This window comes from Miscanthus floridulus, chromosome 8 (genome assembly GCF_019320115.1).
Source record: "Miscanthus floridulus cultivar M001 chromosome 8, ASM1932011v1, whole genome shotgun sequence".
Taxonomy (NCBI): domain Eukaryota; kingdom Viridiplantae; phylum Streptophyta; class Magnoliopsida; order Poales; family Poaceae; genus Miscanthus; species Miscanthus floridulus.
This window is the reverse complement of record NC_089587.1, coordinates 108,544,906-108,560,416: the sequence shown is the minus strand read 5'-3', so window position 1 is coordinate 108,560,416 and position 15,511 is coordinate 108,544,906. Positions and strand designations below refer to the sequence as shown.

At 47.7% G+C, this 15,511-nt stretch overlaps 1 pseudogene; it reads left to right on the top strand.

Moving 5' to 3' along the window:
- The first annotated feature begins 5,424 nt into the window (after positions 1–5,424).
- On the top strand, positions 5,425–11,686 carry LOC136477295 (uncharacterized; annotated as a pseudogene).
- The last annotated feature ends 3,825 nt before the right edge of the window (positions 11,687–15,511 follow it).

Below are 15,511 nucleotides of genomic sequence, written 5' to 3'. Positions count from 1 at the left end.
CTAGCTGATGCCGTGACTAGCCATCCGACGCCTGGTGTGGACATCGAGACAAGCAAAGGGCCCCTACCTGGCGCGCCAACTGTCAGTGTTTCGAGTTACCACAGACGAGTAAATTTCTAGTATTGCGTGTCTGGCTCGGATGGTGTGCTTAGAGGACACGATGTTTATACTGGTTCAGGCAAAAAGTCCCTATGTCTAGCTCATCGTTGCTGCTCATGTTACTAGCACTCTAAGTTTGTAGTAGGGGTTACAAACAGGCGAGAGAGGAAAAGGATCCCAAGTCTCTGATGAAAGGAGTGAGCGGGTGCTGAGAACTTGGTTGTTGCTCAGCCATGTACTCATGCCGTGCTCTTGTGTGAATCTGGATCTATCGGGTCGGATTGGATCGGCCTCCTTCATGGAACGTCCTGCTTTCCCTTTTATAGGCCAAAGGAAAGCGGGGATTACAACGGAGGAAAAGAGAAGAACGAGAGAGAAGAAGACTTTCAGGGTTGCTGGGTCCTTCTTCTCCTTTAGGTGGGTCCCGCTGACCCTGTAGACGTCAACAGGGATGTCTCCACGTCATGGCTTTGTTCATCACTGATGCCATGCGCAGGTATCGTCTGCCGGTCATGGCGGTCCATTCTGTCCCGGTGGACGTCGTGGTGAACTGACGTGCCTGTCAGTGTTCGTACGAGGATTAGGTAGAACAGCACCGGTACGCCCGACGCTGTTCTTGATGTGAATCCTCACGTACGGCCCATCATGGCCGCATGTTACATCAGGGCGTGCCGGTCTCTTCCTTGGTGTCAGAGTTTTGACCCAGGCCCATGTGCTTGGACCTGGAGTGGTTGTAGTGGTATGGGTCCCCGTTGGGCTAGGTGGAGCCCACGTCCTCGGGGTCGGGCGAGACGGAGCCCGCCCCAGAGGTTGGACGAGGTGGAGCCCACGGCCTCAGGGTCAGACGAGACGGAGCCCGCCACCAGAGGTTGGGCGAGGCGAAGCGCGCGGCCTCTGGGTAGGGCGAGGCGGAGCCCGCCCCCAGAGGTTGGGCGAGGCAGAGCTCATGGCCTCGAGGTCGGGCAAGGCTGAGCCCGCCCCCAGAGGTCGGGCGAGACTAAGATCGCGGCATCAAGGTCAGGCAAGGTGGAGCCCGCCCCCAGAGGTCGGGCAAGGCGGAGCCCGTGCATCGGGGGGTCAGTTGGAGCTATAGTCGCGCTCTTGACTGATCGGATGAATAATATTGATGACCATTAGCTCCTCCTCTTCGGGTACCCTAGTATTGGTCCCCGACAGATAGTGGGCATGAGACATCACCGGCGCGCCCACTGCTGCAGTCCTTTGCGAGTATGTCCACCTCTGGGACAAGGTCGAGGGTGTACAGTTAGTGTCGCATACCCTGGACCGCCTCATCTGGAAGTGGATGGCAAATGGTGACTATTCAAGGTCCTCGACATATCGAGCATTCTTCACTGGTATGACATCGCTGCTCGGTGCCAACGACATTTGGAGAGCATCGGTCCCACCAAAGGTGAAATTCTTCTTCTGGCTTGCGTTGCATGGCCACCTATGGAAGGCGGAGCGCCGGATGTGCCATGTACTTCAGCAGAGCATTGATTGAGCCTTGTGCGACCAGGACGATGAGACCACCGACCACCTACTGGCCTCCTACATCTTCACTCGCGAGGTCTGGCACCGGCTGCTGGCGCGCGTTGGTTTCCAGCACCTACGACCGAACGATGACTCCTCCCTAGCGAATTGGTGGCAGCAAGCACGGACAGCGGTGCCGGAATCCTTCAAGCATGGCTTCGACTCCCTTGTACTACTCGTCTTGTGGGAACTCTGGAAGGAGCACAACAGACGGACGTTCAACAACAACGGCAGGACGCCGCTCCAGGTCCTCGCCTTGATCCGAGAAGAGGCTGACTCCTGGATCGCGGCCGGCTACCGGAGCTTAGCGCCGCTCTTCGCGGTGGCGGCCTAAGTCCACGCCTACCCCTCAGTCGCAATATTGTTCTTCACTTAGTACAACCGTATAGCTCCACCGTTGAGCCGGTGATCTGCACTACCGGAAACCGGCACTTTGCCGAGTGCCGGAGGCTTTGCCGAGTGTATTTTATCGGGCACTCGGCAAAGACGGTCGTTGCTGAGTGCCAAATAAAATACACCAGGCAAAAAAACACTCGACAAAATGCGTCTTTGCCGAGTGCCTTTTTCTGGCACTTGGCAAAGATGTATTTTGCCGAGTGCTATTTTTCGGCACACGGCAAAATGCGTCTTTGCCGAGTGCCTTTTTTCTGGCACTCGACAAAGATGTATTTTGCCGAGTGCTATTTTTCGGCACACGACAAAATACGTCTTTGCCGAGTGCCTTTTTTCTGGCACTCAGCAAAGATGTATTTTGCCGAGTACCTTTGTTTTGGCACTCGGCAAACAGGCATTTTGCCGTGTGTATTTTTTTTGGCCCTTGGCAAATCAGTTTTTCAAAACAATTTTTGAGGCCCTAAATGAATTCAAATGAAAACTTTTCAACTACAAAGTTGAATAACTTCTCAAGATCTACAAAGTTTATTTGGTCATTTCTTCATTTGACAAAGCGACAATAACGTTTTTTATAAAATCTACATCTCTCATATCTCTCATTAGTTTCATGAGAGTAGAAGAGAGATATATAAGATTTGTGAATAATGTTACTACCACTATGTCGGATGAACAAATGACCAAAATAAACTTTGTAGATCTTGAGAAGTTATGAAATTTTGTATTTGGTAACATTTTGATTTGAAATCATCTTGTCATGCAAAAATGACGTTTTGAATTTGAAAATTTTAAAATTTGAATTTTTCAAAAGACCTCGGATGGAAAAACTTCCTAAATGAAAATTGTAGATCTCTAAAAGTTATGAAACTATGTAGTTGACAACTTTTTGATTTGAAATCATCTTATCATGCAAAACTACGTTTGAATCTCTCAAATTTGAAATTCGAATTTTTCAAACGACCTTGGATGGAAAAACTTCCTAAATTAAAATTGTAGATCTCGAAAAGTTATGAAACTTTGTAGTTGACCACTTTTTGATTTGAATTCGTTTAGGGCCTCAAACAAGCAATTTACTCTCGATTTAGTATAATATATGAGGATAGATAATAGAATCTAGACATAAATGACAGTGTAGTGCAGTGGTAGAGCAGCAGACATGCGAGAAAGAGGTTGTGAGTTCAAATCCCGTCAGCCGCGTTAGCCGCGAATTTAGCGCAAAAAATGCTCCGACTTCGATGGAGATGGGCGACCGCTGGTCGGTGGCGGCCTCCCCTGAAAAAAAATTTTGCTATTATTTTTGGGTCTTTTTTCGTATTTTTATTTTGCCGAGTGTAAATCTTTGCCGAGTGCTTTTCCGACACTCGGCAAAGGCTTTGCCGAGTGCCCGACAAAAAAATACTCGGCAAAGTCTGTTTGCCGACTAAAATTCACTGAGTGTCGTTTGCCGAGTGTTTTTTAGACTTTGCCGAGTGTCCTGGCACTAGGCAAATATCCTTATTCCCGTAGTGCTGTGTCTGTGTTTCACCCGATGTCGGCATTGGCAACTCGCCGCTGTGCCCATCGGGACGTGTAACTATTTTCCAACTTCCCTTAACGAAGTACGTGCATAGCACGCTTTCGAAACAAATTTCTACTGGTAGCAAATATTCGTGTACTGCAATTGGCATTATTCATGCACACATCGCCGTCAACCTTTCTGATGGATGTAGCAGAACTCATGTTCCAACACAAATATCTTTTTCATATCTAGAAGATGATCAGCACCTATCTGAACAGTAGTGAGAGTACAATAATTTCGCTTTGGCAGGAAGCCAAGAAGTGATGCTATGCTAGTAACATTTCTTCCACTATTAGGACTAGCACATTGGGACTTTGGGAGATAACTAATTAATTAACAAGTGTCATTATCGTCGCACATCACATCAATTAGCAAAAATATCTTGGCTCTCGACCGTGCAAGTCATCACTGAAGAAAAATGCCAGGCCAAGAAAGATGGATCAGAGGTTCAAAAATCACAGTTAGGTGCTTCCGATTTCCGTGGCTGCGAAAGCAAATTCATCAATTTGAAAGGGAGTGGTGTGGACAGAAACTGAAACTTCTCGAGTGCTAAGTAGAAGAACACGAGAGATGCTAGGAGAGTAGGACTTCTCCACAAACTTGGCCTAATGGTACCCCATGTAATATTTAATGAGACTGATTAGAGGTGACCTGCAAATATCTTGCAAAAATTGTAATTTTGAATAGGATTATGGAATATCATTTGATGGAGACACCGGAATGTCAGCGTCGCCAGAGGAGCCGGACCTCAGTCAGCCACCAACCAAGAGGAAAACGAGGAACCTGGGCGCATCACGGGCGCCACGGACCTGACCGGGCCTGAGCCAAGGAGAAGCAGTCGGGTCCGACGCGCTAGCGTGCGGCTCAGTGAGCGTGAGTGGGCGTGAATCATAGGCAGACACAGATGCGCCCGTGTGATTCACGCCGTGGCCCAAGGCCTGTATACATATGAACGGAGAGCTCAGAGAGAGGGGACAGAAGATATGAGAACAGAAAACGGAATACTAAGCTTCCTCCTACCGTCATCTGGCGTGTTCTCCTTCCTTCCTCTCTTCATTTCAAATCCTTCCCTTCTCTAATGCTAACAATTGGTATCCAGAGCCTTCCGATTCTCCTTCGCGTTCTCTTTCTCTACTCTGATTCGCAATTTGCCGTGGTTAGTAGATTTCATCGCGTCGCAGTTACCTGCTGTAGTGCAATTGATTTCCTGCAAATCCCCGGATCCGCGAATCGAGCCGAGAACATGCGACCTGGATCCATCACCACCGCCACCACCGCCAAAGCCTCCGATTCGATTCCACCATACTCGTTCCACCAAATGTCGGGGCGCCATGAATCCGGATATCCAGCTACTGTTGGCGGAGTTCCAAAAACCCGCCACCGCGCAAGCCGTCACCTAGAAGCAAATCACCGAGCAGACGGATCTCCTCGAGCGGCGATTCAGCGAAGCGGATGAAGTCCTGGACAAGCGCTTCCGGGAGGCCGACACGGCGGTCGAGCAACGGATCATCGACTTTGAGCTTCGCCAGGACGCATGCCTCAGCTCCATTGAGAAGACCGCTTCAGATCTCACCTCATGGCGCCAGGAACACGAAGGCATCGTCGACGACCTCCATCTTCACATCGGCAAGCTCGACAAGTACTGGAACCAATCTGTGATTGAGTCCGCCGCCGCTCACCTCGAGCCGACTATCTTCACCAAGCCACCAGTCAAGTCGGAGCAGCACGCCGCATCTGCATCTGCTGGCTACAAGGCTGCTCGGCCCAACGGGCACGATGTCGATCCTCACCACCAGGAGAATGAGTTTGGGGTTGTCACAACCTATACTCATTCCCCGGTCATGGGTATGGACAACTCCTCTGCAAACCCCCCTAAGTTTTATGGCACTGCATATGACTTAGTGTTATCCCACAATCGCCCACCTAAGACCCACCGTAACCCCACCGGCAAGCTTCCAAAAATGTCCTTCCCAACCTTTGATGGCACTGACCTCAAACTCTGGATAACTTGCGCTGAAGATTACTTTGACATGTACTCTGTTGATCCTTCAGTCTGGATTCAGTGCTCACGCATGCAATTCCTTGGCCCTGCCAAACATTGGATCCAATCAGTTACTGACAAACTGAAAATCATGACCTGGTCTGAATTTTGTCAAGCCTTGCATACCCGCTTTGATCACAATCAACATGAATACCTCCTTCGCAAGATGAACTGCATTCGCCAAATTTCTTCTGTGCAAGATTATGTTGATCGTTTCTCTGAACTTGTTGACCAGCTCACAGCCTATGATTCCTCCACAAATGCTCTACATTACATCACTCGTTTCCTAGATGGCTTACATTCAGACATTCGTACTGTCATTCTTGTTCAACGCCCCGATTCCCTGGATATTGCGTATACTTTGGTGTTGTTGCAGGAAGAGGCTACGGAGTCATCACGGAAATGTGAGTTCAAGCCATGGCATCAGAAGGCCGGCTATCCCCTTCCTCCTCGACAAGACAGTTTGCAAGTTGGCACAGTGGACAAGCCTTTGTTGAATCAAAAACCACTGGACAAGAAGCTAGCTGATCTCAAGGCTTACCGGCGTGCCCGTGGTTTGTGTGATCACTGTGGAGAGAAGTGGAATCGTGAACACAATTGTGCGCAGCAAGTGGGACTCCATGTCTTGGACGAGCTCTATGCTCTTTTCTCCGAAGAACCAGTAGAGGTTCCGACAACAGAGAGCAATGACGGACCAGAGCCAGAAGAAACCTGTTACTGCCTATCTTCTAACACTATAGCACAACCGGGGGTAAAGACCTTGTAATTCCAAGGCATGTTTCAGCAGCAGCCGGTCCTGATCCTCCTGGACTCAGGTAGCTCCACATCATTTATCAGCTAGAATTTACTATCTCAGCTATCTGTCGTTCTAGTTAAGTGTCCTTCACTAGCTGTTAAAGTAGCTAATGGAGACTTCATGCAGTGTTCTGCACAATTGCCAGCAGCAGTATGGAGTATTCAACAGTACCAGTTTAATCATGATTTCAAGGTTTTGCCCATCACACACTATGACATGATCCTTGGCATGGATTGGCTACAACTCTTCAGTCCAATGAAGGTGGTTTGGTTGCATCGTTGGTTGGTCATTCCTTATAAAGGTACAACTGTCAGGTTACAAGGCAATCCATTATTAGAGGCTCCTAGGGATGATGAGTTGTTGGTGTAGATATTCAGTATCACTCCACAACCCACTGCTACAGAGGTTAAGTTACCTCCAGCCATCAGTGTCTTACTGAATGAATTTCTTTCAGTTGTTTCTCCACCTGACCAACTACCACCTAAGAGAGCATGTGATCATGTGATACTGTTGATTGAAGGGGCTAGGCCTGTCACAGTTCGGCCATACCATTACTTGCCAGCCCTTAAGGATGAAATTGAAGCTCAGGTTGACTCTATGCTGCAACAGGGCATAATCCAACCCAGTACTTCACCATTCAATTCACCTGTATTGCTGGTACGCAAAAAAGATGGTTCCTGGAGATTTTGTGTGGACTATCGCTACCTCAATGCACTTACTGTCAAGACTGCATTTCCTATTCCAGTGTTTGAGCAACTCATGGATGAGCTTGTCGGTGCTCGGTATTTCTCTACTCTGGACCTCCTATCAGGCTATCACCAGATACGGTTACGTGAAGGTGAAGAGCATAAAACAACGTTCTCCACTCATGTGGGTCATTATGAATTCAAGGTTGTCGCCTTTGGCCTTTCTGGTGCGCTAGGCACTTTCCAAGGCGCCATGAACAGTACTCTGAAACCTTGCCTCCGCCGGTGTGCTATTGTTTTCTTTGATGATATACTCATTTACAGCAAGTCTTTTGAGGAGCATCTCGACCATCTACGTCTGGTTTTTTCCTTGCTAGCCCAAGATTAGTGGCACATCAAGCTATCCAAATGCAAGTTTGCGCAAACTAAGATTTCTTATTTGGGCCATGTCATCAGTGTTAACGGTGTAGCTACAGACCCGGCTAAAATTGAGGCAGTGGTTTCTTGGCCAACGCCGACTACAATCAAGGAACTTCGTAGCTTTCTCGGATTCGCCGGTTTCTACCGCCGTTACGTCCGACATTATGCAGTCATTTCCAAGCCGCTGACAACGTTGTTGAAGAAGCATTCGCTGTTTGTATGGTCGACTAAACATGAGACAACATTCCAATCTCTGAAGAAATGTTTGAGTTCTGCTCCAGTGCTGGCACTACCTGATTTCAAGCAGCAATTCTGTATTGAGACAGATGCTTCTCACTATGGGGTCGGTGCGATACTCCTTCAGGAGGGGCATCCCCTCGCGTTCCTCAGTCGAGCTCTGGGACCCAAGAATCAAGGGTTGTCAGCCTACGAGAAAGAGTACATGGCTATCATCATTGTTGTTGATTAGTGGCATTCATATCTGCAGCTGGGTGAGTTTGTCATTTTCACCAATCACAAAAGCCTCATTCATCTGAGTGATTAGCGCCTTCACACTGCATGGCAACAGAAGGTTTTCACTAAGTTGTTGGGCTTGCAATACAGAATAGTTTATAAACCAGGCACTGACAATCGAGTTGCAGATGCACTGTCTCGCATAGGCCACCCAGAGGAGTTATCTGCCGTTTCAGCACCAGTACCTTCCTGGCTCGATGCCATCATCCATAGTTATGCTTCTGATGCTCAGGCTCAAGAACTGATGACTAAGTTAGCTGTCTCTGCCACCTCTAAACCAAACTTCTCTCTGCACCAAGGGCTCCTTCGATACAAGGGTCGTATTTGGGTAGGTTCAGATGTCATTCTCCAACAAAGGATTATCACGGCTTTCCATTCTTCACCAGTGGGTGGTCATTCGAGATTTCCTGCCACCTACAGACGAATCAAGCATCTCTTTGCCTGGATGGGTTTGAAATCATCAGTTTGTCACTGCCTGTCCTACTTGTCAGCAAGCCAAGCCCGATCACGCCAAGTACCCAGGTCTACTTCAGCCTTTACCGGTTCCCAGTATGGCCTGGCAAAGCATTTTAATGGACTTTGTGGAGGGCCTTCCACTGTCTGGTGGCAAAAATTGTATCATGGTGATTGTGGATCATTTTTCCAAGTATGCACACTTCATTCCAATGGCTCATCCATTTACTGCTCTTACAGTGGCCAAGACATTTATCACCAATGTGTACCGCCTCCACGGTCTGCCATTGTTGATTGTATCCGACCGAGACAAGATCTTCACCAGTCAGCTATGGCAAGAGCTTTTCTGTTTGGCCGGAGTCACTCTCTAGATGTCTTCAGCTTACCATCCTCAAACCGACGGCCAAACGGAGCGCGTGAATCAATGCTTGGAAACATTCTTATGCTGCTTTGTCAGTTCTTGTCCAGCTAAGTGGATTGAGTGGATTTTTCTGGCTGAGTATTGGTACAACACCACATGGCATTCTTCACTAAGCCATTCACCATTTTTTGTTCTCTATGGTCATCACCCTCAACACTTTGGGATCTCTGCTGACAGTTCAGTTTCCTTAGTTCATCTTGATGATTGGATGAAGGCAAAGTCCATGATGAACACACTCATTCAGCAGCACCTTGTTCGGGCTCAGAAGCCTCAAACTACAGCCTTATGTCCAAACATCTTTGGCTCCACGCGCTAATCAAAAGCTCGCTTTCAAATTCTTTGGCCTGTTTCAGGTCACCGGACGTGTGGGCGACGTCGCGTACAAGCTCAAGCTTCCAGAGAATTCAACTATTCATCCCATATTCCATGTGTCCCAGCTCAAGACGGCGGTGCCTACATCTCACTCCATCGCTGATCTTCCCCACTGAAAGCTCTAGTTTGGTTTTGGTTAATTGATGAAACCCTAAGTGCTAACCTAGTTTATCAAGATAATTATGAGATAGGTAGCACTACTCCAAGTGATGAAGCAATGGCGAAGATCATGACAATGGTGATGGCATGGTGATGGTAAAATGCTTAAACTTGGAAAAGAAGAAAGAGAAAAACAAAAGGCTCAAGGCAAAGGTATAAAATATAGGAGCCATTTTGTTTTGGTGATCAAGACACTTAGCAAGTGTGATCACATTTAGGATTGATAGCCATACTATTAAGAGGAGTGGAACTCGTATCGGAATGCGGTTATCAAAGTGCCACTAGATGCTCTAACTCATTGCATATGCATTTAGGATCTAGTGGAGTGCTAACACCCTTGAAAATGTTTGTGAAAATATACTAACACTTGTGCACAAGGTGATACACTTGGTGGTGTTGGCACATCTACAAAGGAGGTGGTGTTTGCAGGGTTGAGATGGGTTTGGGTCCCTCTCTATTGCGCCAGATGCAAATTCTTGTGGTTGGCACATTAGATCAAGGGTGAAGAAGTTAGAAGTGAAAACGAGTTGATCGCGAAGACGCTGGCGTCGGTCAACTGACCGGACGCTGGGTCTGAAAGCACCGGACGCTGGTTTCTGCGTCCGGTCAAACTGACGGGTCTGCACAGTACCGAGGGTATTGCACCGGACGCTGGTCTGTGTCCGGTCAAGGTGGACCGGACGCGTCCGGTCGAAGAAATACGCCTCGGGGAGCTTACTGGAAACGACCGGACGCTGCAGATTCTGCGTCCGACCAGTTTTGCCGGAGCGTCCGGTCAGTTAATAGCCGTTGTGATCTGGCGGCTCAAGTTTAACTCAGAATGACACGTGGCTTACATCTGTGGACCAGACGCTGTGTCCAGGGTCCGGTCAGTATGACCGGAGCGTCCGGTCAGAGCGCGTTTTGCCCAGTGAAGGGGTATAACGGCTCTATTTGATTGGGGCTCTATTTATAGCCCCATGGCCGGCTCAAGGGGAATCTCTTGCACATTTTTCATTGACATAACAACCTTGTGAGCTTAGCCAAAGTCCTCCCACTCATCTCCATCATTGATTCATCATCTTTGTGAGATTGGGAGAGAATCCAAGTGCATTGCTTGAGTGATTGCATCTAGAGGCACTTGGTATTCGTGTTGCGCTGCGGATTTCGCTTGTTACTCTTGGTGGTTGCCACCACCTAGACGGCTCGGTGCAGCGGTGGAGGATCGGCACGAGTTGGTGATTGTTCGTGGCCGTCTCCGGTGATTGTGAGGGGAGTTGTACCTTCCCCGGCGGAGCGCCGAAAGGTAACTCTAGTAAATTGCTCGTGTCATTGAGTTACCTCACTTGTGGGTCGGTTCTTGCGGTGTCCAATCGTGTGGACGAGGTTTGTGAAACACCTCTTAGCCGCCGAACCACCAAGTGTTGGTCGACACAACGGGGACGTAGCGTGTTGGCAAGCACGTGAACCTCGGGAGAAAATCGATTGTCTCTCTTCTTTGGCATTCTCCCGGTGATTGGCTATATATTCATCTTGTGATTGGTTCATCCCCTACACGTCGGTATAATCACTCTACTCACTCATTTACATTCTTGTAAACTAGTTGATACAAGCTCTTTAGTGTAATTAGAATTGAGAGCTTGCTTTATTATTTACATTCATCTAGTTGAGCTCTTTAGAGTAGCAAGGTTGAGAGCTCTTAGTGAGTAATTACATAGCAAGTTTATGTGCCTAAGTATTCATTGCAACTAAAATTGTTGGATAGGTGGCTTGCAACCCTTGTATAGCTAGAGCAAGTTTGCATTACGCTATTTGTCATACTAATCAAATTGTTCTAGTTGATTTATAGATTTTTAAATAGGCTATTCACCCCCCCTCTAGCCATATTAGGACCTTTCACCCGCACTCTCGACGGGCTGCAAATCCCACTGAAGATCCTCCAGCGGCGCATCCACACCACTGACCACGACGTCGTACCCCAGGTGCTGGTGCAATGGTCCAATCTACCAAGATCACTAGCAACCTGGGAAGACACTGAAGCTCCCGACAAAGATTTCCTCGCGCTCCTGCTTGGGGACAAGCAGGTCTTCGTCGGGGAGGGGATGTCAGCGTCGCCAGAGGAGCCGGACCACAGTCAGCCACCAACCAAGAGGAAAACGAGGAACTTGGGTGCATCACGGGCGCCACGGACCCGGCCGGGCCTGAGCCAAGGAGAAGCAGTCGGGTCCGACGCGCCAGCGTGCGGCTCAGTGAGCGTGAGTGGGCGTGAATCATAGGCAGACACAGCTGCGCCCGTGTGATTCACGTCGTGGCCCAAGGCCTGTATACATATGAACGGAGAGCTCAGAGAGAGGGGACAGAAGATATGAGAACAGAAAACTGAATACTAAGCTTCCTCCTACCGTCATATGGCGTGTTCTCCTTCCTTACTCTCTTCATTTCAAATCCTTCCCTTCTCTGATGCTAACATGGAATTAATCCAATCCAGAATTATTCTGCAATTAATATAGCATACAGGTTGATGTTCGTGATTTTTGCAGCATGTATAGTCCACCGTTAGTTGTACAAATTTTGATAATGACATCTACAGTGCAAAATTTGATCGTTTGCATAATCACCAATATAAATAAATTATTTTTTTCTTGCAGATTTCACCATGCACTATGAGTACTCCATAGGCCGAGGCAAAGTTTGCGTTTGTGATTTCGAGTTTTTCCTACTCAATGCTTCGATATAAATAAAAATGAAAGTTGAAAAAAACATGAGATCATTACAAACATCCATTGTTCTTTTTTCACCTTTTAAAGGTCGGCAATCCTTCATAGCGTGCTAGTAAAGACATGTTTGATACCAAGAGATAATCGTTAGCTAATAAAAATTAGTCAAAATTACCCATCCTCCGTCTAAACATGAGGGCTAATTTTTTAGCCAAGCCTTCAACTAATTGCTAGTCAACTCCAACTAATTCGTGCTAATTTTTATCCCAACTAGTAACTTGCCCTAGCTAATCCAAACAGGTCTAAGTAGTTTTTAAAATTTTATTGAAAGCGCATGCTAGTATGTAGTTAGTCGTATCCTATACATCAAGCAAACGAACAATTTAGGGACCGATGCAAATAGGCAATCGAAGTAAATCGTTAAAATTGTGATTCTCGAAGATAAGTACTAATCGAGATTTCTTAATCATGTCATAGCAGACATGTAATCGAGCATTTTATTGCTACATCCATAAAGATCTACCAAAAGTTCAGGGAGATCATGCAAGACACGTATAATTCTGATGCAGAATAGTCAGGTCTTTCCTTGCCGCTCAAGTCTCCAACAGAATTAACCACAAAATAAGGAAATGTCTAGTCAACACCCGGTTGTTTTAGCCTGTCCCATCAATCAAAATTTTCTCATACACTTACACTGTCTTATAGCTATATTTACACTGCCTTATTACTATATTTACGATGATTTCTTCAGTGTAATTTATTGGAAAGAGTGTTGTAATTTGGGAATAACATAAATGTATGCCAATTTTTTCAAAAAGATTTACAAATTATTTCTATGAATTCCAGACATCAAATAAATATATATATCAAATTATTCACAAATTCTTCAAAAATTAAAAAAAAACAAAATCCACACAAGGAGGTGAGAGAGGAGAGATTGTCGCAAGGTGTTCCTTGCTCGTGTTGTGTGTCAGGCACGGCATGATTGCTTGCTTGACACTGAAGCCGAGCGGACGCACGCACACGCCAGCATGATCGCGGGGGGGGGGGGGGGGGGGGGGGGGGGGGGGAGGCTGACGCTTCCACATCACACGGCCCAAAAAACAGTTGATAACAACCGGTAAATCAATCGGTTGATCATTAGCCTTTCTGCAAAATAAAAATGTTTCCAGCAGAATTAGTCTAAAAAAAGAAGATTTGTCTTCGGGTAGAGTTTCTTGCTTTCTTATAACCGTGAGTTGACAGCAGGGAGGTTCGTTAAGAGGACATGGGAGTACGGACGGCGCGATGACGTAATCACCGAAGAACTTGTAGGGCGCGTTTGTTTCACTGCACTAGGGTGGCCCGTCGGTACCAACTCAGCCTGGCCTGTTTGTTTGCTTGGCCCAAGTAGAGGCTGGCTGGGAACGGGAAGGTGTTTGTTTGACCGGACAAGAGCTTGCATCAGAGAATTGCGTCGAGGTGGAGGCGGGCCGCCGCGCCAGGCCGTGCTGGGGCAGGGCTGGGTTGGGGCGGGCTCACCGCGTTGGGGAGGGCTCACCACTGCGCTGGGGCAGGGCTGTTGTCCGGAGCAGGGCAACGCGCCAGCGCGCGTTCTATCCACGACAGCTCCGACTCGGAGGCCTGCTCGCTAGCGGCGGCGGCGCCCGCGCCCGGTGGCCTGCGTGGCGGTGGTGCCCGCGCCCGTGGCTTCCTCACGGTGGCCTGGAGAAGACGACAATGCGAGGAGGTGACGGAATCTTTCGCCTCTGGCTCCATCGCTCCCGCTCGGGCCGAGCCCGGGAGAAACTAAAAATCCGTTCCCCGGAGCCAAGCCGAGGGCTGCTTTACGTAGCGTGCGAGGCTGGCTCCCAACCCTGTCCAGGCAATCAAACACCTTAGGTTGCACCCCCAGGGCACGGTGGCCCATTTCATATTGGCAAACAAACGCGCCTTTAGGGGGTGTTTGGGACTGCTCCGCTCCACGTTTTTCAGCTTCGCTCCACGTTTTTTAGCCAAACGGTTTCAGCTCCACGCACTCTGCTCGAGGAAAAAGGGTGGAGTTGTGAGAGCACCTAAAGAGATACTCCACAAACTCCAGTTTTTTGTGGAGCTGCTCCATGATGGAGTTTGTAGAGCAGAGTTTGTGGAGCAGTCCCAAACACCCCCTTAATGTCAGAATTCGGCATGTAAGACCATGTTGTCTGTTTACAAGGGCCATATATACTAACATCATGCTTATGTGAGGGATGAGATAGCAAACTCTGATCTTCGACAAGATATGAACGAATCTGAAATCAACATAAATGCAGTCTTTTTTTTTTTTTGTTCTTTGAAAAGTTCTTTCAAACAAAAGAAGCACGGGAATTTCCGTGTAGGGGGAAAAAAGAGAGAAGCTCTTCGAAGTCAGCTATGGGAGATTTCAGTGGTCCTTGCTTCGTCATGTGAACAGTAAACACAAGTAGAATGAGGCATTTGGAGCTCCGAGGAATGTTCTGTGTCCCAATGTTCTTGTTTTGTCATCACCGGAACAGCACTTTAATAGCGATTTGGTCACCAACTGCACACAGTGCCCTTAGAAAAATGGATGTCTAGACCTAGCATCACGAAGCGAAAGTCGCCGTATCAAATTACAAGTTTTAAACTACCAGCTTGCCGAAGTAGTCAGACCAAATGGCCAAAGAGATCGGCTTTGTTTGTTAACTTAAAGGCTCCTTGCTTTTGCCGCGGTTTTCTCGGAGCATACGCGACGGCCATGGTTTTCTTTTCTCGTGTGAACAGACGTGCGCTATGGAAATTTGAAAACCTGCCGAGGGGTGTGATTCGGATTGTCGGTTAGGTGAAATTAACTGAAGCCAGGATTGAAAGATGGAGGAGGAAATCAAGTAGCTAACAAATTAAGCAGCGTGTTTGACAGTGATGCCACTATTATTTTACTGCTTGGACGACATGTTCGGATAACAACTCGCGCAGATATTACCGTTCTCTTAGGCTCTTAGCTGAAGGAAACAACCATTACTGTCAGGCAAGTGTGATGTCTGCACAAGTTGCTGATGAGCTTATCTTGCAGGTACATTTGCAGCTATCTAGTATCTGACAATTCTGTTTCATACTCGTGTAACTTGGATGCTTGCCATATGGAAAAACAACAGAAATTCAAGATCCCACAGTGAACTCTGATTTATGGCTACCGACCGAAATATTTGAGCCATTCCCTATATACACCACCAACAGAGCATCTTCTGCAATTGAAAAGCACAGCGGCATACCGCCCTCACTCTGCCTGTCTGCCAGCCGGACACAACCCTGTTCAGCTGTCTAGGATCTAGGCCCGTTCGCTTCGCTGAAAAAACGAGCTGAAACGCTGTTCCGGCTTATTTGTCGTGTGAGAAAAACAC